Source organism: Podarcis gaigeae (assembly GCF_964106915.1).
Source record: "Podarcis gaigeae genome assembly, chromosome: 8".
In the NCBI taxonomy this organism is placed as follows: Eukaryota; Metazoa; Chordata; class Lepidosauria; order Squamata; family Lacertidae; genus Podarcis; species Podarcis gaigeae.
Genome location: NC_139684.1, coordinates 78,115,913 through 78,138,865, shown reverse-complemented (window position 1 = coordinate 78,138,865; position 22,953 = coordinate 78,115,913). Strand labels below are relative to the sequence as shown.

General features: G+C 44.3%; 1 long non-coding RNA gene across 1 annotated transcript in view; it reads right to left on the bottom strand.

Annotated features, from left to right (window-relative positions):
• Positions 1-5,443: 5,443 nt before the first annotated feature.
• The window catches only part of LOC310851823, a 743,739-nt gene continuing 726,229 nt past the window's right edge, over positions 5,444-22,953 (bottom strand). Inside the window, exon 3 of the long non-coding RNA XR_014567846.1 lies at positions 5,444-6,207. This is a non-coding gene — a long non-coding RNA (uncharacterized lncRNA). The remainder of the gene's footprint in view (positions 6,208-22,953) is intronic.

Here is a 22,953-nt window from a genome sequence, read left to right as displayed (position 1 = left end):
TATAAGTTCAGCAACGTGATAGCTAGCTTTAAGACCTCTTTCATTTACCTTTGAGGTTTGTCTCATTAAAGTTGCCTGTTTCTCCGTGTTGCGTGTGTAGGTCCCCAGGCCACCCCTCAAATAACTTCACACATAATACGTAATTTAGTTTTGGTTTTTGGGCACTATTTTGGCCACAACTTTATTAAAATACAAAATCAGTGAGTGGTTGTTTAGACATTGGTTATGACTATCTGTCCCCCCGCCTGGGACAGAACTGACATCCCGAGGTCCGATCGGTAGCCAGTAGAAGAGAAAGTCAAACTGGGGGTCATTTGAGCTAAGCGTCGGACCCACGCCGCTCACCCCAGCAGCTCCCCGAAAGCTTGCCGGCCCAGATCCTATGACAAGGATTCCCATGACAGGGATTGGGCGGCCCTGGTCCCATGACAGGGATTGGACGAAATCATGGCAAGCCCCAGGATTCCTTTAACGGAATTCCCTTCAGCGCAATGGGAGGGGCAAGCCCAGCCTGACCCCTCCACCACCAGCATATTATAACCAATGCCTAACCGCAACCTTACAAGTTGTGACGAATTGCTGAGTAGTAGGCAAAAACCAAATGGCACAGCCAATCACCAAATGGCAAAATTCCTACTAGGCCCCTGCGCCAAGGCAGACGACCCCATGACAGGCAAAGCAAGGTCAACCGGAAAAGAGGGCGGGCGGGCGGGTGATCCGATGCACTCTGCAAAGAGAAAGAGAAACCAGAGTGCACCAATATTTAAAGACCATGGTCCCACCCACCCAATTTGCAACATACAATTTGCCCCAGCAACCCGGTTATCCAATCACAATGCCAGGCAACAACTGTTAACCTGCCTGGCAACAAGAGGTCTGGCCCGGTGGCCCACACCGCAACACGTGCTCTCATTTATTGGAGAACACGCCTTGTGTGTGTAGGTCCCCAGGCCACCCCTCAAATAACTTCACACATAATACGTAATTTAGTTTTGGTTTTTGGGCACTATTTTGGCCACAACTTTATTAAAATACAAAATCAGTGAGTGGTTGTTTAGACATTGGTTATGACTATCTGTCCCCCCGCCTGGGACAGAACTGACATCCCGAGGTCCGATCGGTAGCCAGTAGAAGAGAAAGTCAAACTGGGGGTCATTTGAGCTAAGCGTCGGACCCACGCCGCTCACCCCAGCAGCTCCCCGAAAGCTTGCCGGCCCAGATCCTATGACAAGGATTCCCATGACAGGGATTGGGCGGCCCTGGTCCCATGACAGGGATTGGACGAAATCATGGCAAGCCCCAGGATTCCTTTAACGGAATTCCCTTCAGCGCAATGGGAGGGGCAAGCCCAGCCTGACCCCTCCACCACCAGCATATTATAACCAATGCCTAACCGCCACACGAGCTCTAACGCTCGCCGCCAACCACTCACAAACCCAACCATGAACCCAATTTAGTAGCCACCGCATCCAGCCAAACATCATTCCCCAAATCGGAGAGGTGCACTCCATCTGCCCGGTAAAGGGCCTCAGCCTTAAAATTAATGTCTGGGTGCGAAATACCAAACCACCCAGCTCCAATACCTTCACACAAACAGCAGAGTTAATGCGCTTCCTGGCCCTTTCAGCGGCCTCCGGGCGGGAAGCACCGCGCCAGGTTTGCCTCTGCAATAGGTGAGACCAAATTATTCTCACTGAAGGTAATAAGGCTGCCAATGCCTCCAAATCTCTTTTGGATTGAGGTGTGCAAAGCAAGGCAATCAATAGTTGCCACATCATTTTTCCCCCAGCTGCACCACTATGGCCATAGGGTGGGGAGGTCCGAGAGCAGCTGGCGACCAATCAGCGGCATAAACTCTCCCCATGACATTCCACGTCTGGAAAACCATGACACTTGCATGTGCTGTGGGAGGCCGGGACACGCTCCCTTTGCAGACTGCCTCGCTCTGCTGCCAGCCCAATGAACGATGCTGTGTCCCACTATCCAGACGCGGACCAGCGTGGGATCTGCAAGGGTTGAAACAAACAAGCATAAGTACCAAACTCAGCATTTTGTTTCGCACTTAACCCTTGAAAGCATACAATTTCCATCTCCCCAAATCCTTGATCCTGGCGGCTGAGAAGCCCCAATGGGCCGCCATAGTCGCTGCACCTATGCGAAAGGAATGAGGGGCGAAACCAGAGGCTGAGATCCCACAAGCAGAGATGGCCATATGCATGACTTTTGTGAACTGGTGTCGCGCCAAAGAGTGACTATTTTCATGCATGAGTAGGGGGCCGTCCCCAGGAGGCTCAAGGCCAAGTACTTCCTTACATCCTTGACTGGGCATGGGCCCACCTCCCCAGTCGCTGGGAGGCGGACAACTTCCCCCCGACCCAGCTGGTCAGTTTTGGAGTTGCGCACTACAAGTCTCAACTCCAAAAGGGGAACGCATATCCCGAAGGAGCAACCCACGAGAACCAGCAACTTCTAGGATCAAGCCAGCCCCCAGGGGAATGAAAAGCCAAATGTTTCTGGTATCCAATAACAGGGCAAGGGCCCACCTACCTGTGACTGGAAGCCTGATGATGGCAACCCAGCCCACTAGGTCTGACTTAGAGCTCCAGACACTTATGACAAGCTCCAAAGCAGATGAGAAAAAATCCAGAGGCAATAAGCCTCCAAACTCTCAGCCCTGTGCTGGCTTTAACACAATTTCCCCAACCCTCAGTACACCAAAATTACAATGGAATACTGAAAGAAGTCTCGTCTAGATCTAGGACCAGGAGAGAAGTCTTAACTTGCTGCAGATACTGCACAGGTCAAGATAGACCGGCCTCCTGCCTGCAGTCCTGTGAAGGCTGGAGCCTTTTACAACCGTCCGAGACCCTGAGCACGACACACTTTTAGAAGGGTCTCTGAAAAATTAAAGCTTTACTCTGGCAGACATTGCAGCAGACTGAATTCTGATGGTTTTAACAGTGCATACAATCTGCAGTAGTCCAATTGGTAGTCCAATTACTGCAGGTCCTGCTCAGAGGATGGAGGCAAGTTCCTCTGAATGGCCGAGGACTCCCAGCTAAACGCTAAGAAATCAGTCCAGGCCTGAAAGCAGAAGGGGAAATGTAAGCTACTACTCCTCTTAATTATCAATTGTTGCCAAAACGCCACAGGAGCTCCAGAAAATCCGGCTATAGCTGGGCGTCCAGAGGCCAGGATCTGAAGCTCTCCAACTGAAAACAGGATAGAGTGACAGCGAAAACATTAGAAGATCCCGTAATAAAACGAGCAGATACGCAATATTAAACCTTAAGCAGTGCAGCTGGAAATAACTTAAAAGGGGGACAGAGACTCTGCCAAAGCATGAGGACCATTTTGCCAGGACCCTCACACTGCCTGGTTATCAGACCAAGACAGACCCGACGGTCCCTGTACTCCTCAGTCCAGATGTGCGCTGACACTACAATGGGGAAAACTCAAGAAAAGTTAGGTCACATGTGATTGCCTTGCCCTACCAGGCTCAAGGCCACTGTACAGGATGATGAAGGGACCCTGGGCCATGAGACCCCACCTGGCCAAGGAGGAAAGGAAGGGGCAGCCTGGAACAACCACCCTGCATGCCATTTTTTTTTTTTTAACTGACCTAGCAATGATAGAATCTGACAAAGCAACATTTGCTATCAGAGGAAGTATTACAAGAATAACGTCCTTCATGGCAAACAGCTTTTCCACAGGCAAGCAGAGGTATGAGCAACGGTATCCAGCTAGCCCCCATATACGTTAAAAGGGGCAGTAGGAGCCACTGTCCTATCCACTGGGAACACCCAGCTCCTCAGGGAATAAAAGGGGCGTACAGTAAGCCTTAGCAGAGGCTGGTGACACATGAACCAGCCAGTAAAATAATCCACATAACGATACCCCCAGTTAAACGAGTATTGACTCACAATGTTCAATCCAGAAAGACGCTAAAGGACTCAAGTGCTGCACAGCCTATAGCGCAACCCATTGGCATCGCCTTATAAATGTAAGGACCATCCAATTAAGCCCAACTACTTATAATCTTGAGGGTGAACCGGCAGCAACCTGACAGCTAATTCAATATCACATAATGCCTACAAGGCCCTCTTCCAATATGTTGGTAAGCTCAACTGCCTGATCCAAAGATGCAAATTTTGCAGAACAATTCCAGAGAGTCATTCACTGAGGTGCCTTTGGGATGCGATGAATTATATGGGGGATTGTATGGGGCTTTCCTAGGGACGATCCCCAAAGGGATAAATGAAAATAGGAATATCAGGAGAATCAAGGGGATACCACCATACGACCAATGAAAGCTGCTTCCTAACCTTCTAACTTGCTAACACAGGTAGCTCTCTGACTGGCTTAGAGTTGCTGTATTCTGAGCCACTGGCTGAAGAGCCAGCGGAATCCCAAACCATGGGAAAACCCTTCCCACAAGCGCAAAACCACTGACCTATCTAGATGACCATTTGGCCAGGCTTTCAAGGAAGATTTTTTTTTTTTGTTTTGTTTTTGTTTTTGAAATATGGGCGAGAGGTATTGAGCTATTGCTTGCTAGCCCCTAGCCCCCACATTGGGCAAAATGCCCTGCCTAGTGTTGCCACCATGATGTGTAAATTTACAGGGCCAACGCCGGCCAGAAACCCTAAAAAGTCCCAACAAAGCTGCTGCCGGGCCAGCTTCCTGCATACCAGCTTAAGGTACTATTGCTCAGGGGATTTCCATTTGAAATGTGGAACTGCACAAGTGGTCCACATGTCCCCGTCCCTGCGATCCTAGCAAGCTGAGGGGATGATGGCAGCCCTGCATCTAACATTCCCATAGTGAATAGCAACTTAAAGAATAGTGGGGTGGAAGGGACCCTGAGGATCATCTAGTCCACTCACCCACAATATAAATAATAATAATAATAATAATAATAATAATAATAATAATAATAATAATCTATTTGTACCCCATCCATCTGGCTGGGCTTCCCCAGCCACTCTGGGCAGCTTCCAACAAAAGATTAAAATACAGTAATGCAGCAAACATTAAAGGCTTCCCTAAACAGGGCTGCCTTAGATGTCTTCTAAAAAGTCTGGTAGTAGACATCTGGTGGGAGGGTGTACCACAGGGCAGGTGCCACTTCCGAGAAGGCCCTCCACCTGGTGCCCTGTAACTTGGCTTCTCACAGAGAGGGGACCACCAGAAAGGCCCTTGGCGCTGGACCTCAGTGTCCAGGTAGAGTGATGAGAGAGCATGCAGCTGTCCCATACAGGGACCAATCCTGCAACCTAGGCATTACCGGCACCATACGCTGACCAGCTGAGCTATCCAGGATGATCCCTAAAGACCTGGAACAGCCTGACCCTGACCCCTGGAGAGGTCCAAGGTGATGTCTGAATCATCATCAGAGCCCAGTGATGATTTACCTGCAAGGAGGTGTAAGCATCACCCCTGCTCCGCTTTTTTCCTGCCTCTGAAGACGCTTCCTTCTGGAAGAAGGCACCTGGGGCATCAACAAGTCATCCTCTGCAGGAGAGGCAAGCTCTGGAGGCATCTGCAAAGGCCCTGTCATAGTCTGCAAAAAGAAAAAACCTAAACAATGTGAGGAACAGGTGAAACCAATACTTTGTGCACACATGGGGATGCTATTCAGGCCAGAAACGCTGCCAGAGGCCATCAAATTCTAGAGCCAAGCCCTAAGATCACCTGCTAGGCCAGACATAAATGTTTCCAATGAGATAACAAACTCGAGGCAGCCCACCGCCTGTCCAGGTACCCCTGCTTGCCCTTTAGAGGGAAGCACCTCCTCAAGAAACCCAAAGTTCTTTTTGGGAGCAATATAACAAGTGGGCCGAACTATCCAGCAACAGAATAGTCCAAAAGGCGCAGCTTGTTTTGTTTTGTGATAACAATGGCTAAGTGGGGGATATGAATCCTGTCTCCCAGGTCCTAGTCCTGCGCTCTAGCCACTAAGCCACAATGGTTCGTCTCTAAAATGGCAATTGCCACTATCAGGGCAAAACAAACTTGAAGAAAATAAACTTGTTCTGAAACAGCATAGTTAAAGAGCATACACAGAGTGCTCACTGGAGGCACAGAGAGCCTCTGGCTCCACTCTGTCTGTCTAAGATATACATTAGCAACAAGTGAGCCTGCAAACAAACAGATAAATTCTTATAGAGAAAGTGAGTCACATGTCACAGAGACTTAACAATTACTCTACTGCTAACTGTAGCAGGCTTAGGCCTGAATGATATGTGCAGGCCGAGCAGGCCGTGAAGGCCTCCATGCTTCTGCTCTCTGCCTTTTTTGTCTCATTGCAATATTAAAGGAACTCAATATAGTGCTCCCACCCAAGGCTAAATTAAAACTCAGCCAACAGCTCTGCATGCACCCAAAATAAAGCCAACCTTTGGGGATACTATAAACGAAGTGATTCTAGCTAAGCTGGGAACAGCCCTGACTAGCCCCACAATTAAACAGGCAAAAATGGGGAAAAACCTCTTTGCAAAAGAAAGCCCCTAATGGGGGCTCTCTCCCTATTGGGAAAGGCAAGCCCAGGAGGATTACGCACAGGCAGCGCTCACAGATACAGGGAGAATCTTCCCACAGGGCAGGGAAAGGGGTGGGGTGAGAAATCAAACAGGAAAAAAGGGAAATTAAATTAATTAAGGGACTAGAGAGGATTAAATAGAAGGGGGAAAATAAAGAAATGTAACCAGACAATGAGAAGATTGCTCCTGATCCGATGCACTCTGCAAAGAGAAAGAGAAACCAGAGTGCACCAATATTTAAAGACCATGGTCCCACCCACCCAATTTGCAACATACAATTTGCCCCAGCAACCCGGTTATCCAATCACAATGCCAGGCAACAACTGTTAACCTGCCTGGCAACAAGAGGTCTGGCCCGGTGGCCCACACCGCAACACGTGCTCTCATTTATTGGAGAACACGCCTTTTCACGCAGGCGAACAAAATAGTCTTCATTCTTGTTTTGAAGCAAAGGGTGCTTCGTTTGGAGATGGCGTTTAAGTTTGCTTGGGACCATAGCACTGTTAGCTAGCTTTTCACCACACACCACGCACAGTGGAATTGGTTGGCTTGCATCTCCGGTGAAAGTAAATCCAAATGAAATATAGCTTTCGCTATATAGCCTTGTGCCAGAGGATTTGCTTGAGCTAACCATCTTTGCTTTCTTTTCATGCCCACTCATACTTGGGCTCTCATCTGGCTCCAAATTTTGTTCAGAGTCCAGTTCTTTTCTTTTCAAAAACTTTTCCATCACTGCAGTATCCGGCCTCTCTGCAGTGCCGACTCCCGCTGAGTCCTGGTCTCTGTGCTCGGGAAGGAAGTCGGAAGATGATGTCCTACTGTGATAGGTCCAGGCTGGAGTCCGGACCTCAATGCAGCGGCTCCTTTCTGCAAAGGAAAAAAAATGGGTTTAGATGGGGGGGAGAGGCGGGGTAGTCGTTATACAGAACAGTTTTTACTGCCTGTATTACGGGCACGAATTATACATGGGAATGGCGGGAAGAGTGACGGCAGCACACGCAAAAGCGGAAGCCACGAGGTCCCTGAGGGCCTAGTGTGCCGCGGAACAGCGGTTGAAAAACACTGGATTAGAGAGGGCAAGAGCAAGGCAATTTCCATTGAGCTTCATGGCTAAGCAAGGAATTGAACTTCCAACATGGATGTCTTCCCCAGTTTACAGAAAACCTAAAAAGGTTGAAAAACACTAACAGCGGTTGAAAAACACTGTAATAAGGCCACTGTCTGTATACGATGTTAAGTTTGTGAGAAACAGTTTTTGCTATCAAGCCTGCTTGGACATACCTAAACCATCTTTCCCAAATAAATTTTATTTATACCCCGCCCTCCCCAGCCAAGACCGGGCTCAGGGCGGCTAACAACAAATAATAAAAAACAAGTCGATTGAAATATAACAAATAATAAAAAATAAGTCGATTGAAATAAAAACAATAATAAAAAACAAGTTGATTGAAATATAACTTAAAAACAAGATTAAAATACAACATTTAAACATCAAAATGCGGTTGAGTTGAAGAATTCTGCAAGCAGAATAAATTCCACAGCCCCGATGCATTGGCACCTCGTGCCGTTTGAGTGGCAGAATTTATTCAGCACGCAGAAAATGGCCTTTTGGGGGGGTGAATGTGGATGAAGCAGGAAGAGAACTTAAGAAAAAAAAGCTTGCTGATTTCTCTGCACTGTTGTTCCTCGATCCCAGAGGGCACCCACCCGGGGATCAGAAATCCGTAATGGGAATGGCACATGCCTTACACACGCGCATATATATGGGCCATGCAAAGCTTGAGTGTATCTGAAGTGTGCATGCACACGAAAGCTCATACCAAGAACTGACTTAGTTGGTCTTTAAGGTGCTACTGGAAGGATTTTTTTTTGTTTTTTTAAAAAAGGCATGCATGAAATCTAGCCCCAAACACACACATGCACACTTTCCCACATGCTTCTAAAATGCACATTAAATAAAACGAGAGAGAGAAGTGCACGCATTTACCTGCCAGCCTCGGAGCTGTGGAATGCAGCGAAATGAAGCAATCTGTGTCCTTCCAGGCGCCAGCTCAGACCTGCCGTGCTGTTTCGGTAGAGGCAGGACGGCCCCACTTCCTGCTGCCGCCCGACTCGCCCGCTCCGTCCAACGGCACAGCAAAAAGCAGGGAGGTAGGCTGCTAGGCGCGAAAATGTAGCGAGCGGTGATGGGAAGCGCATGCGCAGGCCCAGCAGCGAGCGGCAATGGGATGCAGCCGCTACACACAAAGGCTCGGAAGCACACAAAGGCTCAGTAGCGAGCGGCGAAGGGAGCTCGCTCGCCGCCCCGCGTGTGCTCGCCGCCGCCGCCCCGCCTCTCGCCGCCCGACTCGCCCGATCCGTCCCACGGCACAGCAGGGAACGTCTCGCGGCACACAAGTGTGCCGCGGAACAGGGGTTGGGAAACGCTGCCTTAGAGACCAACTAAGTTTGTTATTAGTGATTGAGTGAGAGATACTGGAGTGACTGGATGGATTATGTGTATTTGTGGAGTAGAATTGGATGTGTGATAGTGAATGACAAGTTGATACTTTAAGGTTTGTGGATATGAGAGGCAAGATTTGTGAGTGGTGTGAAGTATTTTGAGAATTGGGTGATAGGAGCACTGAAGACAGGACCTCCTAACTCGAACAATATTTCGAGATATGCTGATATTTGTGTATGTGTGTGTGTGTGTATGTTTTGAAATTTTATGTTTTATTGCATTGCAATGTTGTTCCGTATAAAATGACACTTTATTTTACTGTAGTTTATGAGTTTTGTAAACCACTTGGATATTCTTTTTAGTATTAAATGATATAAAATAGTAATAATAAATAAACCAAAACCCACCAAGGTTTTATTTATTCATATAAGGAACTTTACATACTGCCCTTATTCACAGGACAGTTTACAAAGTAGTAACAAAGTAAACAGCATAATATACTTAAACAATATTATATACATACATCTAATTCATAAAGCAATGCAAAAGAATACATAATCAGTGATGGAACATCGTGCATAATAAATAATGCACAAAAAATAGCAGAAGCAAATTAGTCACATTGCCAACCCATCAATAAACTCTTTAAAAATACTACTGTTGCTCTGCCCATATCAGGTCCAACTTTGTGCATCATCATAAACTTTAATCATGGAGATGCTGCAACCCTCTGAAAGGGAAGAGAACTGAGGCCCAGGAATCATTATAGAGATATATGGACTGGAACCATGAGTTGACATTAGTTGTTGCATTTGTCAGGGCCGGATCGACAATTAAATGGGTTGGAGTGTCCAACCTATTGTGATTGTGGCTCAGAAGGTGGTGAGGGCCCAAAGACCATCAAGTGTTCTGATGATGAGACTCGATGCATGGACTTTGTTCTTGTTCATGGTAAGTAGAACTGCTAGCCAAAGAGTGGAAGAGGGGAAATTGAGTGGGTAGCTGGGTTGCTCTCCCATTCTGTTTGGGGCTTCCTGCCAAAAATAAACTGTGTCAGGGGGGGGGAGTTCCCCCCCCCTGAAAATATAACTGATTTGAAATCAGCTTTCCTTTTTATGTATAAAGATGAGACACAATATTTCTGGAGTGCAAGCAAGAGAAAGAGAGAGAAATAATGTGTTACCAGTAGTTAAATTGCATGTTGAAGTGTCTTTTAAGAGAGGCCTGATCTGAAAAGCAATATGGATGTCGGTTGGGCAGCTGTCCCATAATTTATAAATTGGACTTTTTCCTTAATATTAAACATCTCATGATGTAATTCTCAGATGTGATTTATACTTGCAAAATACAGTTAATAAAAAGTAAAATGCACCTTTTCTCTCTTTGGCACATGCACAGACACACATCCCTTACTACCCAGAGGCTCCTATGACCTTGTCTCTTTTTCTTTCCTAGATGATGCTGTAGTTCCTGATAAAGCTTACAAAGGCTGTGCATCACAATCTTTTTGTGATTTAGCTATGAAATCAAAGCTTAACAAGTACATCTCAGGCAAAATAACCCGAGTACGGTGCTGTGAATCTCTGTCTTCCTCAGAATAGCCCAGTTTTGAAGGGTAGTTAGGAGAGAACAATGTCTTCTTCCTTTGGATTCCACCATTTGCTGAAGTACTGGAGGTGGAGGTTGCTTGCCTGGTGGTGGGAAAGCAGAGCGACTTGGATTTACAGGACTCCTGAGTCCTCTCTTTGGCATTTTGTTGAGGATTAATGGGATGCAGGGGATAGGGAAGCTAAAGTAGAAATGTGGGGTTTGGGGGCTCTCGCTCATGATAATATGGTATATGGGTTAACATTTCCTTTGTTCATAATCAAAATAAATTGGTGTGGCAAATAAAAACTGTGTTCTGTGTCTCTGTTTAACAAATTAAGAATACCATATTCAAGAATACCTACAAGTTGCCCAGATTGCTTGCAGGAGAAAATTCCTCCCTCTCCCTGAAATATGGAGACCAAATTAACCAGAGCAAGGTCCATAAGCAACGTGCTCACTTCCTCCCTCTGGGTGGGGCCCTAAAGACCGGGTGAGTGGGTGGAAAATCCTGTGACAATCAGCCAAGAGGGCAGCTGACACCTGGCTGCCCCCTTAAAAAGGCTGGGGGTGGGCTACTCCCAGCCCCAAACCCCAGACTCTGATTGGCTGAGCAGGCACTAACTTCCCTTACCTGAGGGTCCAATGGAGCTGGAGATGGGCAGTGCCAGCCATGCCCTCTCCTGGATGCACCTGGAAGTTGGCAGCCTCCCTGAACCCATCCCAGCCACTCCATAAGGCAATGGCTGCCCACCCAGGGACCCAGGTGAGGGGATATTGTCCTTGCTACCACCCAGTATTACAGTGGTACCTCGGGTTAAGAACTTAATTTGTTCTGGAGGTCTGTTCTTAACCTGAAACTGTTCTGAACCTGAAGCACCACTTTAGCTAATGGGGCCTCCTGCTGCCACTGTGCCACCACTGCATGATTTCTGTTCTCATCCTGAAGCAAAGTTCTTAACCCAAGGTAATATTTCTGGGTTAGTGGAGTCTGTAACCTGAAGCATATGTAACCTGAAGCGTATGTAACCCGACGTACCACTGTATTATTAAAACCCTCAGTGTCTCCCCATCTCTCCTTTACCTTTGCTGTTGTTTAAAACAAGCCTTTCTTTCACATTAATTGTCCCACTCTTCTTGCTGCACCCAAATGTCTCTCTTCCATTCCTTGGCTGCTTCACAGGAGAGAGAAAGGATGTGGAGCCCTCAAATAAATGACATTTGGGTCCCTTCCAACTGAAAGTCTCTATGATTCTTGTTCAACTGGCTCACGTTGGTTAGTGTGGGGGTGTTACAGATGGCAGTGACCTGGAGCGCCTTACTTTGGGCACGTATTTGATTTAGTTCAGTGTCATGTGATGGACCCTTGGCAGTCTTGCAGCCTGCAGTTGCTTGTAGGTGGTTTAGGCTTTGGTCTTTTAAATAAATTACTATTGCTATTTAAAATAATATAATCTGTTAACAGAATTGCATTTTTAAACACATTCACATATCATCATTTGCTATCAGAACCTTAGTGCAAACTTTCTTCCTGGCAGACTCTAGGAACTGCAGTGCTGTGATGTCTTCTAACAGCAAATTTGATTTGGTTTCACTGGACTACAATTCAAAGGATCTTTTGCAGGATGATTCTATGTCTTTTGAACCTGGATACCTCCTAAATGGAATGCATAATCTGGAGAAGATATTAGGATGACATATGTTCAGAGCAGATTTTGAGATGGCCTGATCCTGCAGGCCATGCCCTGTAACATTTCTCCTATGAAAATAAGGATATTTTTCCAGGAAGCTTTTGCGAACCCACACACTAAACCCTTTCCCTGGAGCTTACCCCCAGGAAGGAGACATGACAACAGTGGATGGGTTTAAAATTAGGCTACAACTTTATTGAATTTCAGGTGTAGGGACCTTGGCTTAGGCCTTGGAAGATATCTCTCTCATAATTGACAGGGGCTGAGGATGCGCAGGGCAGTCAGGCATTGTGGGAGGGGACTATAAAGCGTGAACTTACACAGCATGCCCTCCCACTGAGGCATCTAATCATAAGCCTGCATTTTTTATCAAAGCTTCTATATTTTGATCAGGGCCTGAATCTTAAAATGAGCTTAAAGATTTTCAAATGTTTCATGCCAGGCAGAAGACTAAAAAACCTTGGCAAAATGTTTTTCCTCCTAAGACAAGGGGCCCCCCTGATTTATAGCAGAAAACAATTCTCAAAGTCATAAAAAGGGAATTACAGGCTGAGAGCGAGGACACTGACCTTGCATGTTACAGAAGATAAAAAAAGCAGAGATAAACAAATTAAGGGTTGGTAAATAGTAAAATAACACCATGTGCCTCCCAGTAAAATGAGCCATATCTTCTTCCTAAGGTTAAAAAGGCCAAGAGCAGTGAAAAAGGCAACTGGCTTGGCTGGAGAAGAAGAAGCTTCTTTCTATTTTTATTTTGAGGCTGGAAACTGTTCCTTCCTTTTCACTTTGAGAAGGTTTAATTCTTTTAAAAGGCTACCTATGATAATGTATGAAATATATTAGCTTAAATGTAATTATGCAAAGGATCTAGAAAGAAAGAAATGTTAAATTCTTATTTCATAGAGTCATATTGCAATAGGAGACCAGAAGGGCAAATGAGCCCAGCCTCCTGCCAGACAGGAGACGCCATCGAGCACTCCTGATATATAGTTGTCAGGCCTTTTTGTTTAGACACCTTCAAATGAAGGAGATCTTTCAATGTTGATGTGAACTAAAGATCCTTGAAGATAAAAATTTAAGATTAACCATCTGTTTTGGAAGGCAATAGGGCAAGGAGGGCAAGAGGTGAGCTGGTAATTAAGATTCCTTGTTGAGACACATGTAAGATATATTACTACTTATTTGTCATTTATAGATGGAAGAATATATAGCTCTTTGTGTCCCATAAAAGGACAGAAGGAAATGGGTGTATCTTTTGTGATTGGTTCTAGCAAACAGCCAATAGGAATTTCAACCAGGCTGATTGGACAGAGGCAGCCAAAGGAGGAGCAAGGGGGCTGGATTAAGGAAATATAAGTGCTGGCCAGAATGGCAGGAGGCCAGGCCAGAGCTTGGTAACCATATACCACTGTGCCTCTCATTTATTTGTCTGACAAATAAATTACTATTTTAATTTCTCTATTGCTGCGTTGAATATTTCATTCCAGCTAAGCGTTAACCACAAGCAGGGTGCTACACCACTTCACCAAAGCTGGGAGTTTGACATTATGACGCCACTCCAGCGCCAGTGACTCCCACAATCCACCCTTTAATTGACCCTGCTAACGCTGCCATGTGGGGGTGCATGAAGATGCTACCCCGAATCACAAAGATAGACATTAGAATACCGACCTAGGCCTTGTATTCATCTCTGGAATTTGCTTGCACAAGCCCTAGGCTCAGTGGTTTAGGCCACAGCGTTACCCGTGTCCCCGGCCCTGAAATACAGAGACCTAATTAACCAGGGCAAGGTCCATAGGCAACATGCCCACTTCTCCTCTCTGGGAAGGCCACTAAAAACTGGGTGACGGGATGGATAATCCCGTGATGATCAGCCAGGATCCCAGGTAAGGGGATATTGTCCTTGCTATAACTTAGCATTATTATTAAAACCATCATTGTCTCCCCATCTCTCCTATACCTCTGCTGCTGTTTAAAACAAGCCTTTCTTTCTCTTTAATTGTCTCACTCTTCTTGCTTTACCCAAATGTCTTTCTTCCATTCCTCGGCTGCTTCATAGGAGAGAGAAAGGATGTGGAGCCCTCAAAACCACTAAAGGACCTTTGCACAATGTATTTACTTCCTAGAACAATGAATTGTCTTCAACATGAAATTCCAAATTCAGTGTTGCTGGGAAACAATAATGGGAGAGTGGCGTTGCTCTCATGTCCTGTTTTCAGGCTATGCACAGTCAAGTGGTTGGCCACTGTAAAAATACTTTTCTTGGGCAGATGGCCTCTTGCATGCACAGAAGCACTAAATCACATTCTGCGTATGCGCAGAAAAGCCGAATCGCGACGCTGCAGGTTGCGAACGCTGCGGATTTGGAACGTGCCTCCTGCATGGATCGCGTTCACAATCCAAGCATCCATTGTAATGGAATTCATTCTCGTATAGTACCCATTATTCCTTCCTAGAGGATTCTGGGGGTGGCATTTTTGTGAGGACTATGGACAGAATATTTGATTCAGCTTCAAGGAACCACACTTCTAAATATTTCTAGATATATTGTGAAAAATGGTGAAATACTACAAAACTGAACATACCTCGTTGGCTGGTTCTAGGAACCACACTTCCAAATATTTCTAGATATATTTTGAAAAATGGTGAAATACTACAAAACTGAACATACCTCGTTGGCTGGTTCTAGGAATAAAGTCATGTTCCAGCATCACCAGATTCCTGTGAATAAAATATATATGTGATTTACCAATTGCTGATCATTGTATCTGATCATGCACATCATTACCCCAGAAGCATTGTGATGAAATTGAGGTAGGATATATGGGGGGGGGGTCATTTGATGAAATTAAATGGGGTTCTCAAAAAGGATTCAATTAAGTATTGGTCCCTTACCTTTCCCGCCCTGACCTGGCCACAGTGATCCATGCGATGGTCATCTCCAGGCTTGACTTCTGTAATTCGCTCTACGCAGGGCTGCTCTTGAAGCTGACCCAGAAACACCAGAGGGTACAGAATGCTGCAGCGAGGCTCCTCACGGGGTCTCTGCCATGGGAGCATATTCACCCAGTGCTTTTCAAGCTGTATTGGCTCCCAGTGTAGTACAGGGTCAGATTTAAGGTGCTGCTTTTGGCATTTTCAGAGCCATCAGCCCCCACTGGGTTTCCATCTTCTCCCAGCTACCAAAGAAAGGATTTGGAAAGGGGAATATTGTGTTGTGTTCACTCACTTAAATAGGGAAATTCCCAAGAAAGGAAAGGACTTTGTAGGTGAGATTGATGCAGGCAAACCAAAGCACAGGAAGGTGCCAATTGGTTAATGGGGTATTTAAATTTATGCCAGAATTAATATACCAAATTATGGATTTATGGAGCATACTCAGAGTTCATGGGGGGGGGGATTGAAGACCTATGATGAAGCTTTATGCAGCTGGGCAGCTACTAATTAGGCCTGGAGTGGGGGGGGGGGAATACTAGCAAATCGGAAGAAGGCTTTGTGTCTTTCCATTTCTGTGTCTGGAGATGTTCCTGTATGAAGAATTGGGGGGGGGGGGAGGGAGATGTGCGTTGGTGTGCATGAAGTCTCTAACCCACCACTACATGTGGATCCCGAGACCATTAACATTGCTCGTGTTTGGCTTGGAATACTCTGTTTCTCAAAGACTGGACAACTTATGTTTCCTTTTTTTTTTTTATACATTTTTTATTGCTTTTTTAAAGATACAGAAATACAGAAAAAAGAATAAAGAGTGGTTATATGAAAGAGAGATATAAATAACAAATTTCCATATTCTTTTTCCATCTAACCTATAGGACTTCCTCACATCCTCCGAACCCTGCGTTCTCTGTCTTATAAGGCATCAGCAATTTGTTAACTTATTTCAAAACTTATTGTAACTTCCATTTTATCATGTTCCCTATTTTCAATTTTACTGTCACTCAATTCTTATATGTTTTATATTAAACACAATAAAGTTGTTTCATTATTTTACCTCTGAATTCTTGTGTCTTAATTTTCATTCCAATAACTTACATTGCTGAAGCTAGAATTTCCTGAAAGGTGCATTTTTTTTTTAACATTCATACAACTTATAGTGTTTTTTCAAATAGTCCTTAAACTTTTCCCAATCCTCCTCAGTTGTTTCTTCTCCCGCGTCTCGGATTCTGCCAGTCATTTCAGCCAGTTCCATATAGTCCATCAACTGCGATTGCCATTCCTCCAGCGTGGGTAAATCTTGTATCTTCCAGTATTTTGCAATCAGGATCCTTGCTGCTGTGGTAGCATACATAAAAAAGGTTCTGTCCTTCTTAAGCACTCTCTGGTCCACCATGCCCAGAAGGAAGGCCTCTGGTTTTTTAGGTAAGGTAAATCTCAATACCTTTTTTAGTTCATTATGGATCATTTCCCAGAAGGCCTTCACTTTCGGGCAGGTCCACCAGAGATGGAAGAATGTCCCTTCCGCCTCTCCACATTTCCAACATTTGTTGTCAGACAGATGATATATCTTGGCTAACTTGACTGGGGTCATGTACCACCGGTATACCATTTTCATAATATTTTCCTTCAAGGCAGTACATGCCGTGAATTTCAAACCGGTGTTCCATAACCTTTCCCAGTCTGCAAACATAATGTTATGCCCCACATCCTGAGCCCATTTTATCATAGCGGATTTGACTGTCTCATCCTGTGTATTCCACTTAAGCAGCAAGTTATACATTCTCGAAAGTAGTTTACTTTTTGGCTCTAACAATTCAGTCTCTAGTTTCGATTTTTCCACCTGGAATCCAACTTTTTTATCTATTTTAAATACCTCTTGAATTTGCGCATAGTGCAACCAATCTCGTACCTTAGTTTTCAATTTCTCCAAACTTAGCAACCTCCAATTGTCTCCAGTTTTTTCAATTATTTCCCAATATTTAGGCCAATGGGCCTCCATGTTGGGTCTCTTACGAGCCTTGGCCTCCACCGGTGAGAGCCACCTCGGAGTTTTACTCTCCAATAAGTCTTTGTATTTTATCCAGACCCTCCAAATTGCTCTTCTGACAATATGGTTTTTAAACAATTTGTGCACTTTAACCTTGTCATACCACAAATATGCATGCCACCCAAACGCATTGTCAAACCCTTCCAGATCCAGGACATCAGTGTTCTCCAATAAAATCCAATCTTTCAACCAGCAGAAGGCTGCAGATTCATAATATAGCCTCAAGTCTGGCAGGGCAAATCCCCCTCTTTCTTTCGCATCAGTTAATATTTTAAACTTTATTCGGGGCTTTTTGCCCTGCCAAACAAACTTAGAAATATCCTTCTGCCACTTTCCAAAACATTCCACCTTGTCCACGATCTGTAGGGCCTGAAACAAAAATAACATTTTCGGCAATACATTCATCTTTACAGCAGCTATTCGGCCTAACAAGGAAAGTTTCAGTCTTGACCATATATCCAAGTCTCTTTTGATTTCTGACCAGCATTTCTCATAATTATCTTTAAACAAATTCAAATTTTTGGAGGTCAAGTACACCCCTAGGTATTTTACTTTTTTAACCACATTCAGCTCCGTTTCTTTGGAGAACTCATCTGTTTCTGTAACTGTCAATTTTTTTGCTAAAACCTTAGTTTTTTGCTTATTTAACTTAAACCCCGCCACCCGACCAAAATCAGAAATTAATTCTAACACTCTTTTAGTGCTGGAGACTGGTTCCTGAAGTGTTAATACCAAGTCATCTGCAAATGCTTTCAATTTATATTGTTTCACTCCGACCTCAATTCCCCGAACCAACCGGTCCTTTCTAATCATATTTAGCAACACCTCCAGGACCGAAATAAACAATAGGGGGGATAGGGGGCACCCCTGGCGTGTCCCTTTTTCAATTTTAAACTCCTCTGTCACCACATTGTTTACTATCAATTTAGCTTTTTGTTCTGTGTAGATTGCTTCTATACCATTTTCGAACCCCCGCCCCACTCCCATCCCTTCCAAATTTTTCTTCATAAACATCCAAGAAATATTATCAAAGGCCTTCTCTGCATCAACAAAGATCAAAACCGCTCTGGTATTCAGATTTGTTTGTAGAAGTTCCAAAATGTCAATAATGTTTCTTGTGTTGTCAAACAAATGCCTACCAGGGAGAAAGCCAGCCTGGTCTTTGTGAATCACTTCATTTAATACTTTTTTAAGTCTATTTGCCAAAATATCTGCAAAAAGTTTGTAATCCACATTTAGGAGTGAGATGGGGCGGTAGTTCTTAAGTTGGGTCTTTTCAGTCTCTGATTTAGGTACCAATGTGATGAAAGCTTCTTTCCACGTTTCCGGTGCCCTCCCTCCCTCCATTATCTGGTTGCAAACCTCCATCAAAGGTTGTATCAAATAGTCCTTTAAAACTTTATAATATTTGGAGGTTAAGCCGTCCGGGCCTGGGGACTTGCCAAGTTGAAGATTTTGAATGGCACTTTCAATTTCTTGCTGTGTAATATTACAGTTCAGGTTTGTTCTCATTTCCAGGGGTATTTTTTGTAATCCATTAGTTTTTAAAAATTGATCCACCTCTGAGGCTTTTTGCGGCCCTTGTGTATAAAGTTCTTTGAAGTACCTCTGGAAGCACTTTCTGATTTCCTCGGGTTTCTGAACCATTCTCCCTTCAATCTCTAGATTTGTAACCGTATTAAGCTTTTGTCTCTTTTTCAACTGCCAAGCTAGCAGTTTCCCACACTTATTCGCCGATTCGAAGGATCTTTGTTTCATTTGTTTAATTTTCCATTCCACCTCTTGGTTTATCAGTTTTGAGTATTGCGCCTGGAAGAATTTCACTTCTCTTAACACATCCTTCGACTTAGGCCTAGATCTTAATTTTTTCTCACCTTCTCTTATTCTCTCCAATATCTTCTCCTTCTTTTCATTCCAGAGCCTTTTCTTAATCGTGTTTTGTTGTATTAGAAACCCTCTCATGACTGCCTTACTTGCGTCCCAGATTGTTCTTTTTTCCACAGTAGTATTCAAATTTATCTCAAAATAGTCCTTTAGAGTTTTTTGGGCCTTCTTAACAATCTCCTGATCTCTTAGAATAGTGTCATTCATTTTCCATCTAAAGGATCCGGTTGTATTTAGTCTCAATTCCACTTTCAAGGCATTATGGTCGGAGCAGGTTTTTGGGCAGATTTCCACTTTTCTAGTCTTAGGTGCCAGTCCTCTAGTTGTCCAGATTTGGTCGATTCGTGTCCATGTCAGATGAGCTTCAGAAAAGAAAGTCCCTTCTTTCCCTAGGGGGTTCTTAACCCTCCAAATGTCTACTAAGTCCATATTGTCTGTCATTTCAAAAAAAGTTTTGGGTAGTCTGCCGTCTTTCGATATGTTGGCACTTTGTGACTTATCCATATTTACAGACACAACCCTATTCATATCACCCAGCATAATGATGTTACTATAGTCCAAATAATCCAGCATAGTCTCATGCAGCTTCCTGAAGAATTCCGACTTTCCCTCATTTGGAGCATATATTCCTAATATCAAAATTTTTTCTCCTTGCGTCTGTATTTCAATCGCCAAAATTCGGCCATATTCATCTTTAAATAAAAATTTCGGTGACAGGCTCTCCTTTGCGTAAATCACCACTCCTCTCTTCTTAACTTTGTCTGAAGAAATAAATTCTTGGCCTAGTCTTTTGTTAATTAACACTTTTCTATGGAGCCTTGTCACATGTGTTTCCTGTAGGCAGATAACGTCCAATTGTTCCTTTTTCAAAATGTGAAAGACTTTCCTTCTTTTTTCCGGGGAGTTTCCGCCATTTATGTTCCAACTAAGAAGCTGTAGAGACATCCTGAATCAATTGACGGGTTCTACAATGGGGTATCTAAGCTTCCTCCCGATCCCGGGGGAGGTAATGCTGGTCCTGGTCCTGGTGGTATAACTCTTGGAGATGGTCCCGGTGGTGGTGGAGGCCAAGAAGCTGCAGCTCCTTTTTGCAGGTCCTCCTCGTGGTCGTGTAGGAACTTCTGCTGGTCTTCAGGTGATTTAATCTTTATTTTCCTTCCTTTGTAAATAAATGAAAGTCCTTGTGGAAACTCCCACCTGTAAGGAATTCCGTTGTGTCTCAACAATTTGGTCAAATCTATATAGGTAGTCCTAAGTTCCAAGAGATATTTGGGTATATCTCTGTAAATTTCGGCCCTTTTACCTTCTACCTCCAAAGATTTCTTAAAATGTTGGCCTAATATCTTATCCCTTTCTTCTCTTGATCTCAGAGCAACCAAACAGTCTCTGGGCTTGTCTTTCTTTACTGATTTTCCCAGTCTAAAGGCTGTCACAATTTTAAAGTCCTTTTCTTCCTCAATTCCCCAGAATTTGGAGAACAAAAGTGTCAAAAATCCCTCTAGATTATTTTGTTCCAATTCCGGGATAGCCCTTATCCTGAGATTACTATCTTTACTTTTCAATTCAACCAATGCCAGGTAGGCTTGTTGTTCCCCTACCTGCCTTCTCAAAGGTCTTACCTCTCCTTTAATTTCCTCCACCTTTAAGTTCGCCTGTTCTGCTTTTTGATTGGCTTCCACAGCTAATTTAAAGTTTTCTGCCGTAGCTCCTTGCAATTTCTCAATTGCCTGAGTGTGCTGCGAAACCTGTTCAGTTAATTTGCCAATAGAGGATGTAGCTTGGTCAATCTTTGATGTTTGATTGTCCACTTTTTGGTTTAAAACTGCCAATTGTTCCAAAATTTGTTTTAAAACTGTTTCAGATCCTCCAGTTGCCATGTCTTCTGCAGCAGGCTGCACTAGTTCCACCTCCTGTGCTGTCAGCACAGTTGGGACAGATGATCTGCGGTGATGAGTTAGAGTTGTTTGCAAAAGTTGCCCAGATTTTTTCTCTTTTTCTTTATCTTTAGCTTTAGCTGCTCTTGTTCTCCCTGTGCCGCTCATTCCACACCTGCCTCTGTTCAAGGTCAAATGGTCTTTTGTCCCATGGGAAAAACAAGTCCCAAATATAAATAAAAAGAACCACAAAAAGTTTCAATAAAACTCAGTTCCCATGCAACTATATTTCCACAGTCCTATAGGGGGAGTATTTCAAAGCTTCAAAAAAGAAAGGAACTATTTTCCGCCATTGAAGTTCCTCAATTCCCCATATTGAGTTTTGTAATTCCCAAACACAAAAGGAAGGTTTCCAGAACTTCTAATCTCTTAAAATCCAGCCATAAAGTATCGATACAGGTCCATGCAACAATGTTTAATGTTAGTATCTCAGTCTATGCAACAATTTCGATCTCTGCAACAATGTCGTCAGTTTGACAGCAGTTTGACAGTTCTTTTTCTATGCACTGGCAGCCCGATGACGGGGTTATCTCTTTCAGCCCCGTTTAGCCCAAAAATTGGAGAGTAGTTCTAAAGAATAAAAGTCTATACAATCCACAGTTCTTTCCTTTTTATCTTCAAAATACAGAGTCTCTCAATGCACCCTTTGTTCCACTTTTACAATCCCTTTTTAAGTACTTCAGCTCGTTTCCGAGCCCTTGCTTTGATCTAATAAGCAGAGTCGGGAGGCGGACTTCCTGTTACTCGCCTCCCGCTTTCGGCCGAATTTCTTCAGTTTAGTTAGAAAATTTAGGACCCTTACTCACGGGTATGTTGCTCCAATTCCGAAAATTTCAAGAAGAAAGGTCAGCGCTCATCAGCAGCAGCAGCGCGGCTTTGCTTCCACGAAAAGAGCGATGAACTCACAGCGCCGCTCCCCCTTTCACGTTCCGGAGCCTCTTACGAGGCTCCTTCCCCGCTTCTGGGGGGGCTCCAGGCGCCCGCCGAGTCCCACGGCCGCAGGCTCACTCTGCCTGCGGTTTTTCTTGATGGGTCTCCGCTTTGCCGTAGCGGACGACCCTTTTTCGTGGAGCCCCTCTTCACAGCGCAAAGAGGACCGCCATTGCTGTTTCGCGCCGCCTCCGGAAGTCTTCGACAACTTATGTTTCCTATCCTCTCCTCTCTGCAGTGAAAAGCGTGCAATGTTTCAAAAACAATGGGTATGCTTGTAATATCGAAGGAGGAAGTTGTTTTCTCAGCGTACTGAAACCTATTTAAGTGAGTATGAAGCCTTTCTGTCATATTAACTCTAATTGTGTGAGTGCATCCTGTCCCATTAAACTTTAATTAGTTTAATGCTAAGTAAATGTCCAGTGCGCTTCCATCGTCACAAGTCCCATTACAGCAGAGCATTTTGAGCAGCGGTTTAAGAAGGGCAGGAGAGGCAGTATCTTTTCAAAGAGGAATCTTGGAGCAAGCGGTTTGGAACTCAAAGAAAAGGTTTATTTACAAAAGAAAAAAAACCCAGGCGACGAACCACACATATCAGCAAACACGCCCAAGGGGACAAACACACGGGAGACTGACAATTTATACAAACTCATATTCCTGGAAGCTTAATGACTTCCAGCTGCTCAGTGATTAGAGCGTCTTGCTACCTCTTAACCCTTTGATAGCAACACATCCTTTGGTCTCTGGGGTATCGAGTGTGACAACAGAATGATGATCTCACCAACCTTGAGGAACTCAACTTTTTCGACAATTAAATATTAGAATTAAAACTATATTAAAAATCTGTTTAAAATGTACCAATAATTACAATAAAAACAACACAACCCCAACCCTTTCAGTAAAAGAAGTCATTCTCCAAAAACCTGTTGAAACCCACTTGTAAAATGACAAGGAGGGA